Source organism: Lactuca saligna, chromosome 2, assembly GCF_052625555.1.
Source record: "Lactuca saligna cultivar CGN05327 chromosome 2, ASM5262555v1, whole genome shotgun sequence".
NCBI classification, from domain to species: domain Eukaryota; kingdom Viridiplantae; phylum Streptophyta; class Magnoliopsida; order Asterales; family Asteraceae; genus Lactuca; species Lactuca saligna.
The window spans coordinates 176,697,343-176,712,960 of record NC_136418.1 but is presented as its reverse complement, the minus strand read 5'-3'; the positions used below and the strand labels follow the sequence as shown (position 1 = coordinate 176,712,960).

General features: G+C 33.4%; 1 long non-coding RNA gene across 1 annotated transcript; it reads right to left on the bottom strand.

Annotated features, from left to right (window-relative positions):
• Positions 1–2,189: 2,189 nt before the first annotated feature.
• LOC145032947 (uncharacterized) lies at positions 2,190–4,327 on the bottom strand. The gene is made up of 2 exons (XR_013677240.1): positions 4,087–4,327; positions 2,190–3,927 (listed from the first exon to the last, which is right to left on the bottom strand). It is a non-coding gene; the product is annotated as an uncharacterized LOC145032947 (long non-coding RNA).
• Between the last annotated feature and the right edge of the window lie 11,291 nt (positions 4,328–15,618).

The following is a 15,618-nucleotide window of genomic DNA, read 5'->3' as shown; positions in this document are numbered from 1 at the left end:
GATTTAGGACTTACAAAATAAACTTGAATTACTTGAGATGAATATTAGGTAGTATCTCCTTAAAAGTACGGGTGAGATATTCACGGAGGGTAGAACTCTAACATTTTTCATTGATCCGAGAGCATGGATTAGACATAGTTATTTGTCCTTAGTCCGAGAGTATGGATTGGGCATAGTTATTTTTCATTGATTCGAGAGCATGGATTAAACATAGTTGTTCATACCTGATCTGACAGTATGGATTAGGTAAAGCCGTTCATTTTAGATCCGAGAGTATGGATCGTGTCATTGAGAGGATCAATGGGGTGGGGGTAAAATTGCTTATATGAGGTAAAATTGTATATTGCGAGTTCTAAAGTGTGTGTGCGTGTGTGTGTGTGTATATATATATATATATATATATATATATATATATATATATATATATATATATATATATATATATAGAGTCAAGATCAAATAAGAAAGAAATTTTGGGTAGGAAGGTAAGAAGTTTTTTTTTTCTACATATTTTTTCGCGAACAAACAAAGTGAATCATTAGATGATTCATTTGTAAGATGAATCATAAAGATGTTTTTTTGGGAATTTTTTCTTGTGAATCATTTATTTTGTTCGTCAAAAAAATATGTAGAAAAAAAAAACTTCTTACCTTCCTACCAAAAAAAATTTCTTACCGGGTATATATATATATATATATATACTAGCCGTTTAGCCGCACCAAACGATGGGTACGAATAATTTCTTTTAGAAACTAATTTGTAGAAGAAATTAATTATTTTACGCAAATAATTAAAACATCTAAACAATTATCAATAAAATTCACGGTAGCATAAACGAAATCAATAATAATTAAAAATGAAAATTTGAGATTATTTATAAATGTTCATGAACATAAGATTGTTTGTGTTTATACACCACATTCAATGGGGATAGCCCTTGTTTGGTTAAAATAAAATCATATCATTATTTTGTGTTAACAATTATATAACTGTTATTTATTTGCATTTAATTATTATTGCTTGTGGATTAATAAACATTAGCTAAAAAATTTAATTTGGTTTTGTTTATTTAAATTTTAGATTTTGCTTTAGTCTTTAGACCATATGGATAAATTATGTAAAATGATTATTTTTTATTTATAAATTAAAGTTTACAATAAAAACTTTGATTAAAATACCTTATTTTTATATAATTTTCCTTGAAATATACAAAAAATTACTTTAGTTTAGGGTAATTAAAACCACATATTACCAATCCATATTATTTTAGGGTTTTAAAAGGTTGCTATTAATTATGTTTTTTTCATGAAATTAACTTATTCACCCTAATTCATATTTTAAAAACCGGGTGTTTTCTTAATCTCGTAGAAAGTTTTAAATAAAAGTCACCACATAGACTCTTTTCATTATAAAACTCTTTAACTTGGTATGAAAAAATGCATCAAACATAAATCCAAAGGTTACATACTCTTTTTGTAGAAATATTATATAATCCAAGCTTTATAGTATTAATAATAATCTTGTGAAAATTTTATATAAAAAGTATTCAATTAGTGATCTAATATAAATCCTATTCCACAAAAAATCTGTTTACTTTCAAATCTTCCACAATTAAGCTCTAGCATGACATACATCGTTTTGTATCTTCCAGACAGCCAAAAATTCATCAATTTCACCTCTGATGTTAGGAACACTTTTAATTGTTTTTACAAAGGCTTGGCTAATAAAAATTTTCTCCGTTTTATTTGCCCTCCCAATAATATATATTAATCCTAAAGTCAATACATTGTTTTTGTCAAAGTAATTAGTTGTTGGGTAAACACATCTATATGGGAAGTACATAAAAAAAAGTAAATACAAATCATGCTTGTACACGAATCAGATTATCACAATATGAAGAATCAAACAAATGAGGTTATAAAAACTCCACAACAAGTGCAATTTCAAGGACCATTGGAAAAGCCATTGGTAGAGTGTGGCAGAAGTGCAGAAAAAATAAACCTTATATAGCAAAATCAACAACTCGAGGATTCATCAAAAATATTGTGGCAGAAATCAAAAAAGAAAAAGTGAGGACTCTAAAAAGCAATTTTAAGGGAAGTAAGATGTTATAAATGAAATACACGTAAACAGATATTACATAATGTTTCAAGTACAAAGTTGTAATAGATATTACAGAATATAGGATGGAACATTGAAAACATATTGTTATTTCCAAAACGAAATGGAAGTACGATGCTATAGTACACATATAACGGAAAGTAAGATGTTATAAATGAAATACACTTAATGAAAAGTTAATTTCTTTTTTCGAGTAAATTACATTTTGGTCCTTGATTTTTACAATTTTGGTCCCAAAATGTTTTCTACAATTTTTCTAAGCTAATAGCCTAGTGTTAAGACTTTTAAAACGACCATTTTGCCCTTGGATAGTGGGAAAAAGTACACTACAAAAAGTAAATTTGTAAATAGCTCTTATCCTTTGATTTTGTTACAAACTTTTAAAAAGAAGAGCACATCTGTGATTTATAAATTTTTATTCAAGGACATGCAAAAATTACAAAGTTAGTCCTTGTCGTTATTGTTTTTTAGTTTTGGTCCAAGGGCAAACTGGTCATTATCAAATTTTTACAGCTAGACTATTAATTTCAACCCTTAATGTCAAACTAAATCAACACTTGAAAATTTATAAAGATAGCCATGGAGGAATAGACAAATACCACCAACTATATCAGTCAAAATAAAGTTAAGCCCTAATCAAAGGGAGTACAAATCAAAAAAAAAAAAAAAATGGCTTACCAAACTAACACGTGAATTCGAGTCCAAATATAAGCATAAACATACCTGTCCCCAACTGTTAACTGGTAACCATGTCATTTTGATAGAGGTTCATCACCTGATCAAGCGTGCTAGATTTAACATTAGCATAAATCAATACTCATGCTCACAAAATTTGTTTCCCTACAAAGCCATGACACAAAATTAAGCTTTCAGTCCTTCCAATTTATCCCCTATTGTATACATGTTTAAGGAATATTATTTTAGGAGACAAAGAGGAAGAGAAAGAGAGAAAACAGATGCGTTGTAGGTGAAACTTAGACTATCGGTTCTTCAAGCTACACATCAGCACAAACACACAAATTTCATAATCAGAAAATTAATAGAGTAATCATGGTTGAGAAGCTGACGATAGAAGCTTTTGAGAGCAAGAGACAGAAATAGGGTTAGACAAACCGTGGTTTGCAGGTGTTCTTCATCAAGGAATGAGAATCAAGTGACAGAGAGATTATATGGTTTTTAGGGTCAGAACATGTATCTAATACTAACCAATCCAACTCACTATCAAAGAAAAACAATAAATGTTTATAATTTATTTACCTCTTTGAAATAGAATGATCATCAACATGTATCTATAATTTTGTTCCCATGTACATCAAATTCGTCAATACAAATGAGTAATTAGTTTGTATTAAGTACTAATGTTTTCGATACCTAATCTTCATAATTTACCCTAAAATTAGACAAAAAGACCAATAATAAAAAAAAAAAAGCAATAAAACTTACCTTAATGGGTTTAAGCTAATGAGCAACTTGATAACCCATATTCAAAACCATTTTCGTTCCCTTTTGGTTCATCCGCATCTAAATCTGAAAACCATTTATTAAGCCTACAAGACAACGTATATGAGATTTTGAAAGAAACCTAAACACATAAAAACTTATTAAGATGTAAATTTCAAACCGGAGAAAGGGTTTCTTCAAGAAAGTCAGTAGTGTGGAGAGAGAGAGAGAGAGAGAGAGAGAGAGAGAGAGAGAGAGAGAGAGAGAGAATAAGGCTTTCTAGCCACGGAGATGGTTTGCACCTCCACCCCAACCTCCGTTAACCTTCCAAGCCCCCAATGTGAAGAAGGCTATGTAGCCAGGTCCCTATAAAACCGATAAATCTCATATGGGCGTAGATACAAATCCATAAAATTGACACACACACACACAAATATATATATATATATATATATATATATATATATATATATATATATATAGAGAGAGAGAGAGAGAGAGATATAGAGAGAGAAAGAAAGAGACCTTGGTAAGGGCTTAGAAGTGGACCATCGTCAGTATATTGGGTCTGGAATAGTAGTCTGACTGTGTGTTTTTTGGTGGCGACAATAGTGATGACCAAATACATGGCCGATGATTCGTGGTGTCGGAATACAGATGGGTAGAGTGTAGAGAGAAATCGTAGGCTGTCAGCTCCAAAATATCAAGATCTAAGTGAGTTTTAGGGATTAAAATTGAGATAGAGAGTGTGGTTTCGGATTGGGGATGATTATATAAATGGGGAAAAATATTAATAGAGATATTGCAATATAGACAGAAAAAAAGGGCGACATATTTGAGTCTAAGCGTTGCATCATACGATGAGAGGTCATTAGAACATGACCTATCGGTCTGTTACAATAATCGAAGTAAAGAACATATCTGAAGTTAAGTCTTTTTATGAAGGAGCGGGAGTCTCTAATAAAGATCAGGTTTGTAACCTGAAGGTTACAATTGAAAGTTCAACATAGTAAGAAGAGTGGGTGCAAGATTGAGCACTGTCAGCAGTTAAGAAGCTTAGATAAAGGCTTATCGAAGCATCTGGTATTAGAAATATGAACTTCAGAAATTCAATAAGCATTGTTTTCTGGAAGTTCAGTTGTTTTCTTAATACATGTCAAAGCTAGTAAGAGCATAAGTATTATGCTTATATAATAATAATCATCATGATAGTGGGAGCATAAGTGTTATGCTTGTATGGTTATTATGGCTATTACAAGTTAGCAATATTAATTATTGAAAAAAAAAAAAAAGATTCAATTTGCAAAGTTGCATGGTTTGAAAAGTTGTTTTGCTATAATTAAGGGAGAGAATATTATACTTCATTTCAAAATCTAAAGCTTAGATTGAGAAATTTTAAAAAATTTAGTCAAAGAATAAATAGTGTGTTCTTAAATTTCGATTATGATTACGACATCCCTCTTCATAGTTCGAATTGTGAGAACGTGACACATTAAATATTATGGCAGAAGATTGATAAAGTATCATATCTTTATAAGACATTATGCATCGTGTCCCATACGCTTTGGGTATAGGATTGATTGCAAATGCAATAATATTTGAGAATTCTAAAATTTTCCAAAAGTCTAGCGCATTAAGAGGGAAAAATGACTAGAATCGGTTTTGACTAAAATAATTAACAACTATCAAAAGACAATCCAAAGTTCGCTGAGGATTGGTAGCTTGTGAGTAGTTGGAAGTATGGTATTGGATGGACCACATCAACATTATTATAAATAGATAAGATTCTATTAAGAATGAGTTATCATATGGCAAATGTGGAAATGTTTCCATATTGGGAGTTGGATATTGAGAGTCTATGTCTAGATTAGAAAATTTTATGCAAGAAGGATGTTCAAAGGAATGTACTTTGAATGTGAGACTTCACGTCTATGGAATTGTCTTGTAACAATTTCTGATAGAGTACTTTGAAATTTCATTGGCCAAGTCTTGGTGACTTTTGTGCTATGATTTTGCGAAAGGATCGTTGCATAAAATGTTAGAATCTAGCATATTGTAGTAGTGGCAAGAACCTTGTGTTCTAACACTAATGATAAGGATTGGGAATTGTGAAATGAGCATCATTGGAAAAGTTTTTCAATTGATCTATTTCACAAAGTAAGGACCATAGGAAACATATTGTTGTAATTTGAGTAATAAGTTGATTTTCCGAAACAGTAAACGATAAATAATGAGTAATCAGTATGGTGTTTAAATAGAAATGTTTTATTTACTCTCATAAACGAGTGCATCCCATAAACATATGCTTCCGAGGAGTATGCGTTTCCCATTTAGAGAATCTTGCCATTCGCTAGATGTCAACATGTGTTGAACGAATCAGAGACAATGTCGAAAGTGAAGCGAGTCAAATGCTGAGTGGGAATAATAACCTCTAAATAGAATTTTGACAGTTAACTAAAGTTAGTCCAAAATTTTTGCACATCAAATTTAAGAGAAAATTAGTTAGAATTAGGAACATAACAAGCTTCCATCATTCCCCACCCATTTAAAATTCTCAAAAATGATTTTTCATATAATGGTTTTGTAAAAATATCAGCAAGTTGGTCACTTGTTTTAACAAAATGAACTTCAATATTCTCATCTTCAAAATGATCTTTAATGAAGTGGTATCGAAGTGCAACATGCTTAGTTTTGGAATGTTGAACTGGATTTTGACATATGCGAAGTGCACTTTGAAAATCACAATATAATTAAATTTCCTTCATGTTAATCACATAGTTATGTAGTTGACTTTGGATCCATATCACTTAAGAAGTACAAGCTGCTGCAACAATGTATTCAGCCTTAATTGTTGAAAAATCAATACACACGTATTCTTTTTCGTCTGCCAACTCACAAGCTTTCCATATTAGAATTGACATCCGCATGTAGTGATTTTTTAATCTAATTGACAACCTCTTTGATTAGCATCTGAGAAATCTTGAATAAATAATTAGGAACATAACAAGCTTCCATCATTCCCCACCCATTTAAAATTCTCAAAAATGATTTTTCATATAATGGTTTTGTAAAAATATCAGCAAGTTGGTCACTTGTTTTAACAAAATGAACTTCAATATTCTCATCTTCAAAATGATCTTTAATGAAGTGGTATCGAAGTGCAACATGCTTAGTTTTGGAATGTTGAACTGGATTTTGACATATGCGAAGTGCACTTTGAAAATCACAATATAATTAAATTTCCTTCATGTTAATCACATAGTTATGTAGTTGACTTTGGATCCATATCACTTAAGAAGTACAAGCTGCTGCAACAATGTATTCAGCCTTAATTGTCGAAAAATCAATACACACGTATTCTTTTTCGTCTGCCAACTCACAAGCTTTCCATATTAGAATTGACATCCGCATGTAGTGATTTTTTAATCTAATTGACAACCTCTTTGATTAGCATCTGAGAAATCTTGAATAAAGAATCCTATAATTAATGGATACCATAATCTAAGAGTCGAAGTGCCATGAAGATAACGATAAATACTTTTTACCATTGTGGGTTCACTGGGATTTGCTTGATAGCTAGCACAATTGCACACATTAAACATTATATCAGGTCGACTTGAATTTAAGTACATTAACGAGCTTATCATGCTTCTATATGTTTTGAGATCAACAACTGGCTTATACAATGATGAACCTAAGCTAGTGCTAATTACCATGGAAACCTTAGCTTTTAAGCAATTCTCCATTCCACATCTTTTAAGCAGGTTTTGTGTGTATTTCTCTTGATTAATAAATATTCCTTCCCTACTCTGAAAAAATTTTAAACCCAAGAAATGATGGATGTGACCTCCCCAAATTCACAGTCATTTTATAATTTTTGTTTATGCTTATATAAAAACAGAGCCTATTTATAAATGCGGAATATGGTCCCGTAAAATTTTTTCTAAAGAAACATTTTTCATTAATTTATAAAATCTTGGGATTTCGTAACTGATACAAGAAACATAAGCATAAACATAGGACTTACATCAATATTCTATCAGTCTACGCATTACATTAAATCTCTCAGCAGATAACTATCTATCAGTACCTTCCTATTGCTACCTGTGATACAAAGAAACTGAGTCGGACAAGTTGGGAAACCTGGTGAGTACATAGAGTTTTCAACACACAATAATATAATTAATATGTTTAATTGTCAAACAATTAACCCGGTTACCCACCCTCATTTACTTATTTATTCTCCCTTAAGGATCTATACTAAGGGTCATCTTAATCATTGTTGCTGACAATACTGTTATGGGATTTTCTCCATAATACATGTCAGTAGGTTACTTTTTATTTTCATTCCTAAGGGTTTATCCTAAGGGATATGCATGTAATTCATCACTACCAGTGTTTAGGCACAAAGGCCATCACTTCTAGTGCTCCACAGGATGGTCAAGAATAGTCTGGTGGTTGTCACTTACACTTTGTTAGGTGATTATATCATTGGTACACTAGTACCATTCCTACGGCTGTGGCATTCTATCATTTCCTACATCTCGCAGTATACTAGGACATGTATTACTACCACTCTTACCCAATGTACTATATTTATCAAGTACATATATGGTATAATCATATAACATATCTTTATAACATACCATTTAATAGATAACACCTTTGCACATAAGCACATATAGAAATTTATTAATTAGATAATTCATATCTATATGTAAGATGAAAGTAACTATGCACTCACCTTGATAAAAATGACTGACTAATGATTTTGGCAGTGCTTCGCTTCGTACATTGAAAAGAACTAGATGCAAAGAGTACTAAGCCTTAGTCTAGTTTCTCAATTCTGGCAACTACAATAATTATAGTTTAGTTTCCTCACTAATCCCAATGTCTGCATCACGATCCATCAAGTAAGGCTTAGCCATGCGGGACAGTTGGGAGCCAGGATCATTTCAACATATAGCCTTTTTGAAATCCAAAAGCAAGCCAACATGACCATTCTAGACACCTCTCTCGTAAGTAGATCAATCAGTATAACGACTTGGAACTAATGATAAATCTTATTTATATGTTCATAATAAAAACTTATGACTATAAATATAAGTTACACTGAAAACAGAAGAGTGTAGCTTAACTTACAGGGCTTTTAATGAAAACAAGCAAAATTACGCGGACAGAATCTCAAAACCGAACGTTTCTATTTGCCGGACACCTTGCCTACTCAAAACCTTACTAAATATCGCTAGGAACCTCAAGAAAATCGGACTCAAGAAAGGATGGAGGTTAAAGAGAGTTTAGGATGAATTATGAGGTGAAATAAGTAAGTTTTTCACCCTATTTATAGGGGTTCAAGGGGGTGTGCACCGCACACATGAGCTTTGTTGGCTCCTCCTGCCATGCGCCAAGTGTAGTCTTGTCATTTGTCCGCGTCATTGCTTCTAGAAGGGTGTCACATTTCTTCTTCTTTTGGTGCCATGTGTCTCATTCTCGTGGTGCCATGTCTTCTTCTCGATAATGTAAGGGGGCAGCCGACCATGCCACTTGGTGCCCTCTCATGGTGACACGTCATCACTGCGCTAGGTGTAGAGTGTGCAAATTTCTAGATTTTTAAAATGTTATAAATTCTTCATACAAGCTTCTTTTTCGACATTCTTTTTATCCTCATAAAGATCTAGACGAGATCTACAACTTTCGTTTAGACTCCGTCGGCTAGTTTTGACTTTATTTTTAAAGTTATATTTTAAATAGGCTTAGACCGTCAAAGTCTGTTTAAAATTCATAACTCTCTCATACGATATTTGTTCTCGATTGTCTTTATATCGATGGAATCATATGGACGAGATCTTCAACTCTCATTTAGATTTTTTTCCTAACAAATAAGCGATCTAGAATTCGATTTCTGAGTTGTATACTGCTACGCTGAATTTTAGAAAATCGTAACTTCCTCTCACGAAGTCAGATTTAGACGTTCTCTATATGCATGCTCTCGGTTTAATGACTACTACGACTTTTGTTTAGACCTCTTAGGCTAAAAAAATAAAATTATCAAAAATTTACGTTTTACGATATGTAGAGTCATGTAGGTTTAATCGCAAAACTTCGAAGAAGTATAATTTCTTCATACGAAATCAGATTTCAGCATTGTTTATATGTACAGAATCCTTGTCACATATACTGTTGGAAATATTTTGATGTGATTGTCACTTGAAATGAGTTGAGTACTGATTTACATTTTCTAATAAACATTATTAGAATGTTTCAGGTTGGAAAGATACTGAAGATTCAACAAGTGTTTGAATAATCAGATGTTGGAGCACTTTTTGTACACATGGAACACATCTGTTGACATGGAGCACTTGCTGAAAGCTAGTTGGATCATCATGATCTCAGATGACACATCTAGATCATATGTAGAGCATCAGGATATTGGTGAATCACTTGGAATATTTATGGCTCATCAGACACATTATAGGCTTATCCACAACTCTATGGCTCAAAAAGAGTTGATGACACAACATGAATACTTGGTGGCTCAACTCAAGTCAATGGATCAACATGATCACATTGATGGCTCAACAAGACTGCACATGTCACATCATGTACAATAAAGGCATGTCCAAATGCTCAAAGGCACATGAATTTCGTCCATGTTCCATCATGAACATGTGGTGGTACATCTTCAAGTTCAAGATACAGTCCAACAATCAAGAAACAACCTAACTTGGTCAACAACACTTTTGAAAGTTGATGACATCTAAGAAGACAATTGAGCAACATGTTGCTCATCAAATTTTCAGTGTTGATCAAGAAGGCTTAATAATTATGAAGACTCATAAATTGGATGGAAACCTGATGGAATACTAACGGAATTGGAATATTCCATCCATTCTCCGTTAAGTATGGCAAAGGTGTCAACTGACGACTAAGTCATGATGACGTGTAACACCTGATTGGTCAAGCCATATCATGGGCTTTTCCAAAGCCTATAAAGAGGCCCCTTGGGATCCATTATAAAGTTGCTCTTTTCTGATCATTCCTGCTCATTCTGCACAAATTGCTGTTTAGACTAGTCTTCAGAGAGCCACTTGAGAGTTTTAGTGTGTTTTACATTTAAACACTTGTAATTGAATCTTCATGAATATGAAACACATTTGAATCGTTGATCTTAAGTCTAAAAAACGTTTTTCTATTAATTTCATTGATTCACAACTCTTTATTTTCTACATTACCTGCCACTTGACGATTCTTATACTATGTTTCAGTATTTTTAACACTTGGACTATCCTAGTTTAGGTTTACTGAACTTTTCTCATTTCTTCAGTTGGTATCAGAGTTCGAGTGATCGACTTTAAGACTTAGAAATTTTTTCACAAAAACACTTTTTCAAGTTTCAAACTAGTATCGCCTGTTCTCAATGGCAAGTGTGAATCAAAACCAAAATATTCTCTATTCATGTTCAGTTTGAAACATCTTGGAGCAGGAAATCGTGCACCTATCCTTGTTCCTAGTGAATACACTTCATGGGTAGATCGCATAAAGTACTACATGGAAGGTCATGACTCTAACATATGGACCTTCATCTCCACTAGGAAACATACTCCAGAATTTTTGAAGGACATCAGAGTTCCTGAAACCGATGTCTATCCTGAAACCTCCAAAGTTATCTCTGGATCTATGTCCTCTGATGCTCAACTTGATGACAGGAAAATCAAAATTTTTGAGGCTAAGTCAATGCAAGAGCTATTATCTAGAATTCCACATGAAATCTATGAGCAACCTCCTGATGAAGACAAGAGTTCACCCTTCAATGGCTGGAATGCACTTAAGAAACAATTTGAGGGAACTGATAAGATCCTTGCAAACAGGATGAAAGTTGCATTGACAGACATTGACAACTTCAAGATGTTACCTCATGAAACTCTCTTTGATGCATATTCTAGGTACAACATTGTTGTCAATAGGGTGAAGAACTAAAAGGAGAAACATCGTAAGAGGATTTCAATATGAAACTATTGAACAGTCTATCTCCAAAATGGGATACAATGTATATGATCATACTACAAACTACCACCAATCTAGACATCATGTCTCTGTTTGATCTATATGTTGAACTGCAACAACATGAGCCAAAAGTCAACCAGCTAGCTCAAGTAACTTCCTTTGATAATCAAGGACTTGTCCTAGTAAATTCAGCACCCATGGTAAATCATTCTCAAAACTTGATTGCACATCACAATCCAATCCCAAACCACTTTGCTGATCAGTTTGGCAACCAAGGATATGGAGCATATCCTTATCAAAGTTCGAACATGGCTCAACAGTACAACCAGAATCTGTAAATGCCAACTCAACAACCTCTTCAGATCGCATATGGGTACATGTCTAATCATCAAGCTTTCATTGGAACCACAATGGAATCTCCACAAATCAATTAGGAAAAGGAGTATGAAGAATAATTGGAACTCCTGACCAAGTTCAATCCAAACTTCAAGAAGTTTGTGAACAAGCCAACTGGGAACATTAGAGCACAAAGTTATCAGCAACCCCAACACTATCATCAAAACTCTGGAAACTTCCAAGGAGGAAGCAACAATCAATAAAGCTTCAATTCTCATAATTTAGTTTCTGAAAGTTACAATTCTCAGAGGATAAACTCAAGGGTTCAAGATAACAAGTTGAAGTCCTATGACGATAATGAAGTAATCAGGTGCCACAAATGTCAAGGTGAAAATCATTTTTCCAAGGATTGCAAAATGAAAAGCAAGAAGGTCAAATATGAAACATACTACCTTCAAAAAGCGGAGCAGATCAAGAAGCAGTTAAAAGACAAAGCTTTCATGGTCATGAAAACTCCAAATGTGGAAGTTTGGGAAACAGATGATGAAGTGGATCAAGAAAAAGAAACTAAATCCTATAAGAACTAATTCTGATTCATGGCTAATGATGAAAAGAGCCTTCTCCTCTCCATCAACAAGTTGTTGAAAAGGTACGCTTTATGCTTCATGATAATCATTTACTATTTAGACTTTTCATGATGACATTAACCATATTTCTGAAATAATCAAAGAATATGTCACCAATGCTAAATAGTGTGTCAGTTACTACGAAGATGAGCTGACTGACACTCTGTTCATACTTTAAGAATTGAGATGTCATATGGCTAAGTTAGAAAATGACCTCACAATCAAAACCAAGGCACATCTTACATCAGTTGAACAATATGAAATTGTTTTAATCAATGTGTTATTATTGCAAAAGACAATCGTGAGATGTACGCCCAAATCAATACAAAAATCAATAGTTATAAGGCATCCAAAAACCTTCTTGAATAGAACTCACATGCTATTCTTAAGGTACCAAAACTATCATGGATCAAATATGGTCTTGGTTATGATGAAATGAACAAGTAAATCATGGGTCTCAATACTCAACTAGAATTGTTAGCATGTGATCCAAGTCTCTTCATTGGAGACAATGAGGATCCCGAAGAGGTGGTAACTTGCAGTCCTGATGTAATTGCTACTTCATCCTCAAGTATCCTATTAAAACACATAGTATTCCATGATCTTCCAGACCTGGACTCTAAGTCTGACTCTCCAGTGGAATTCTCTCTTGAATGTACCACCATGGAAAGTTTCAATTTAGAAGATGCCACTTCTGAAAAATCAAATATCCGTGACTCTAAATCTAGTGATAAATAGCCCAAATCATATAAGCCAATAGGATATTCCAAGACTGAACCCATTGAATTCCTCAATCAAGAAACATTTCCATCTCTTAATGCTTTCGTCTCTAGAACAAAGGACTTAGGATGTAAATATTCAAAGAAACAACAGACTAGAAAGTCTCCAATCCCAGTCAACAAGGATGACACCTTGAAGACTGTGAGTATTGAGAAAACTATTGTTGAAATACTCAAGAGACCTTTTGTTCTAATCAACATCTCTTCACCCATTCCTAAACAACAAGAGACAATTATAAATCCAACTAATGTCTCTAAAGACAAGGGGAAAGAGAAAATTAATATCTCTAAAGAAAAGGGAAAATAGAAAATTGATGTCTCTAAAGAACAAGGCCGAACTGTAGTACATTCTTCAAAACCTAAAGTGGTTAAGACTACAAATACTGACTAGGATAGGAAGACCAAGAGAGTACCTAAGGCTAAGCCAATACAAGGGAAGACCAAACATACCAGTCGCCCTAAAACTTCAAGGTCTTAGCGAACCACTCCTTCCAATCATGGCTTCTTAAATTCTGGATTTCCAAACCAAACTGGAATTCACCATCAAAATAATTTTAGACCTAACAATCCTCTTGATTTGTCTGAAATGATGAGACCAATACATGTTCAAACCAACCCTTTCATGTATCAAAATATTAATTACCCTATAAATTCTATTCTTAGTCCATATTGTGGTTTTTCTCCGTCCATAGGAGGGAATTTCATGTTTGGGGGAAACTCTGGGTTTCCAATGATCAATCAATTCAGGGGAAATACCTAGTTTACCATGTTTGATCAATTTGGAATGCTTGTGAACTATGGATTTCCTTATCTAGGAATTACTACTTAGTTCACCAACTCTCTATTTTTCTCACATACCAAACCTCTAAAGAAGACCCCTAAGAAAACAAAAACCAAGGTCACTAAAAAACAAGAAAAACCCAAATAGGTTAATGCAAAACATGAAAAGACTGTCCAAACTCCCATAAGTCCAAATGAATCTAACACTCAAGGACCCAAACAAACATGGGTACCTAAACCTTCTCTCTAATTGTTGGGTACCATATGACGATACATGGTACATTGACAGTGGATGCTCCAGGCACATGACCGGGCACAAAGGATATCTCAGAAATTTCAAGATCACAACGTGTGACATCCCCATTTTCACGGCCAGAAAAGACCGATTATTGTTTATGCTTTATAAAAAAAATCAGAGTATCTCTTTTAATAAAAATGTTGCGGAATTTGTTCCCAGAAAAACATGATAATTTCATTATCAAAGCATTTTCGAAGAAATGTATTTTTATTCATTTCAAAACATTTGGGATGTCATCGTCAATACAGAAACATAAGCATAAACAGAACTTACATTCATTTACACTAGTGATCTATATCTCCTTAATCTCTCAGTGTAATGTAACTTCACATCGTCACCTGTGATACAAGTAGATTGAGTGGGTCAGGTTGGGAAACCTGGTGAGTACATAGAGTTTTCAACCCACAATAATATAATTATTATGTTTAATAAACAAACAATTAACCCAATTACCCATCCCCATTATCTTCTTTATTCCTAAGTACCTTTCCTAAGGATTTATCCTAAGGGTCGTCTCCTACATCATATTTTCTTCTCATCTCCTTACATCGCATTTCCTTATATGTTTGTTCCTAAGGACTCTCCCTAAGGATCATCACCTATCTCTCATTATTGTATTTCATCACACACCAACTATTTCATCTACCCATGTTTTATCCCAACATATTTGTAGATATAAAATAAATATACAGTTTAAATCATTTAAAACATGTATAAATCATTCATCCAACATAAACAACAAGTATTCAGATAATATGTACACATAGCACGTAATTTATGTAAAATACTTCATATGTATGTGTAAGATGAAAGTAACAATGCACTCACTTGAGTAGGTGGTGACTCAGCACTCAGACAACGCTTCGATACTCTCAAAATAATTTTCCTTCGATAAAACCTAGTATCAATTCCACTAGGGTTTAGTCTAACGTCAACCGTGACTAATTAATAGTCTAGCTCTTATTATTATTATATAAGCGTTAAATAACACTCAATATAACTCATAATAATAGCCCAAATAATTATTTTAAGGACCTATAACATTACTATAATTATTTGAAAGCTATATTAAAAATTGCGTAATCGTAGCTCTCTTACAGCGGATTTTAAAGAAAACCGAGCTTTATTTGGAGCAACATTTTGAAACCGAAAGACTCTTTTTCTCGGGACTCCGGGAGCCTCGGGGCTTCCTTAGGGTGCTAGGGGATCACCTAGGCTTAGGGGAGGGTTAAAA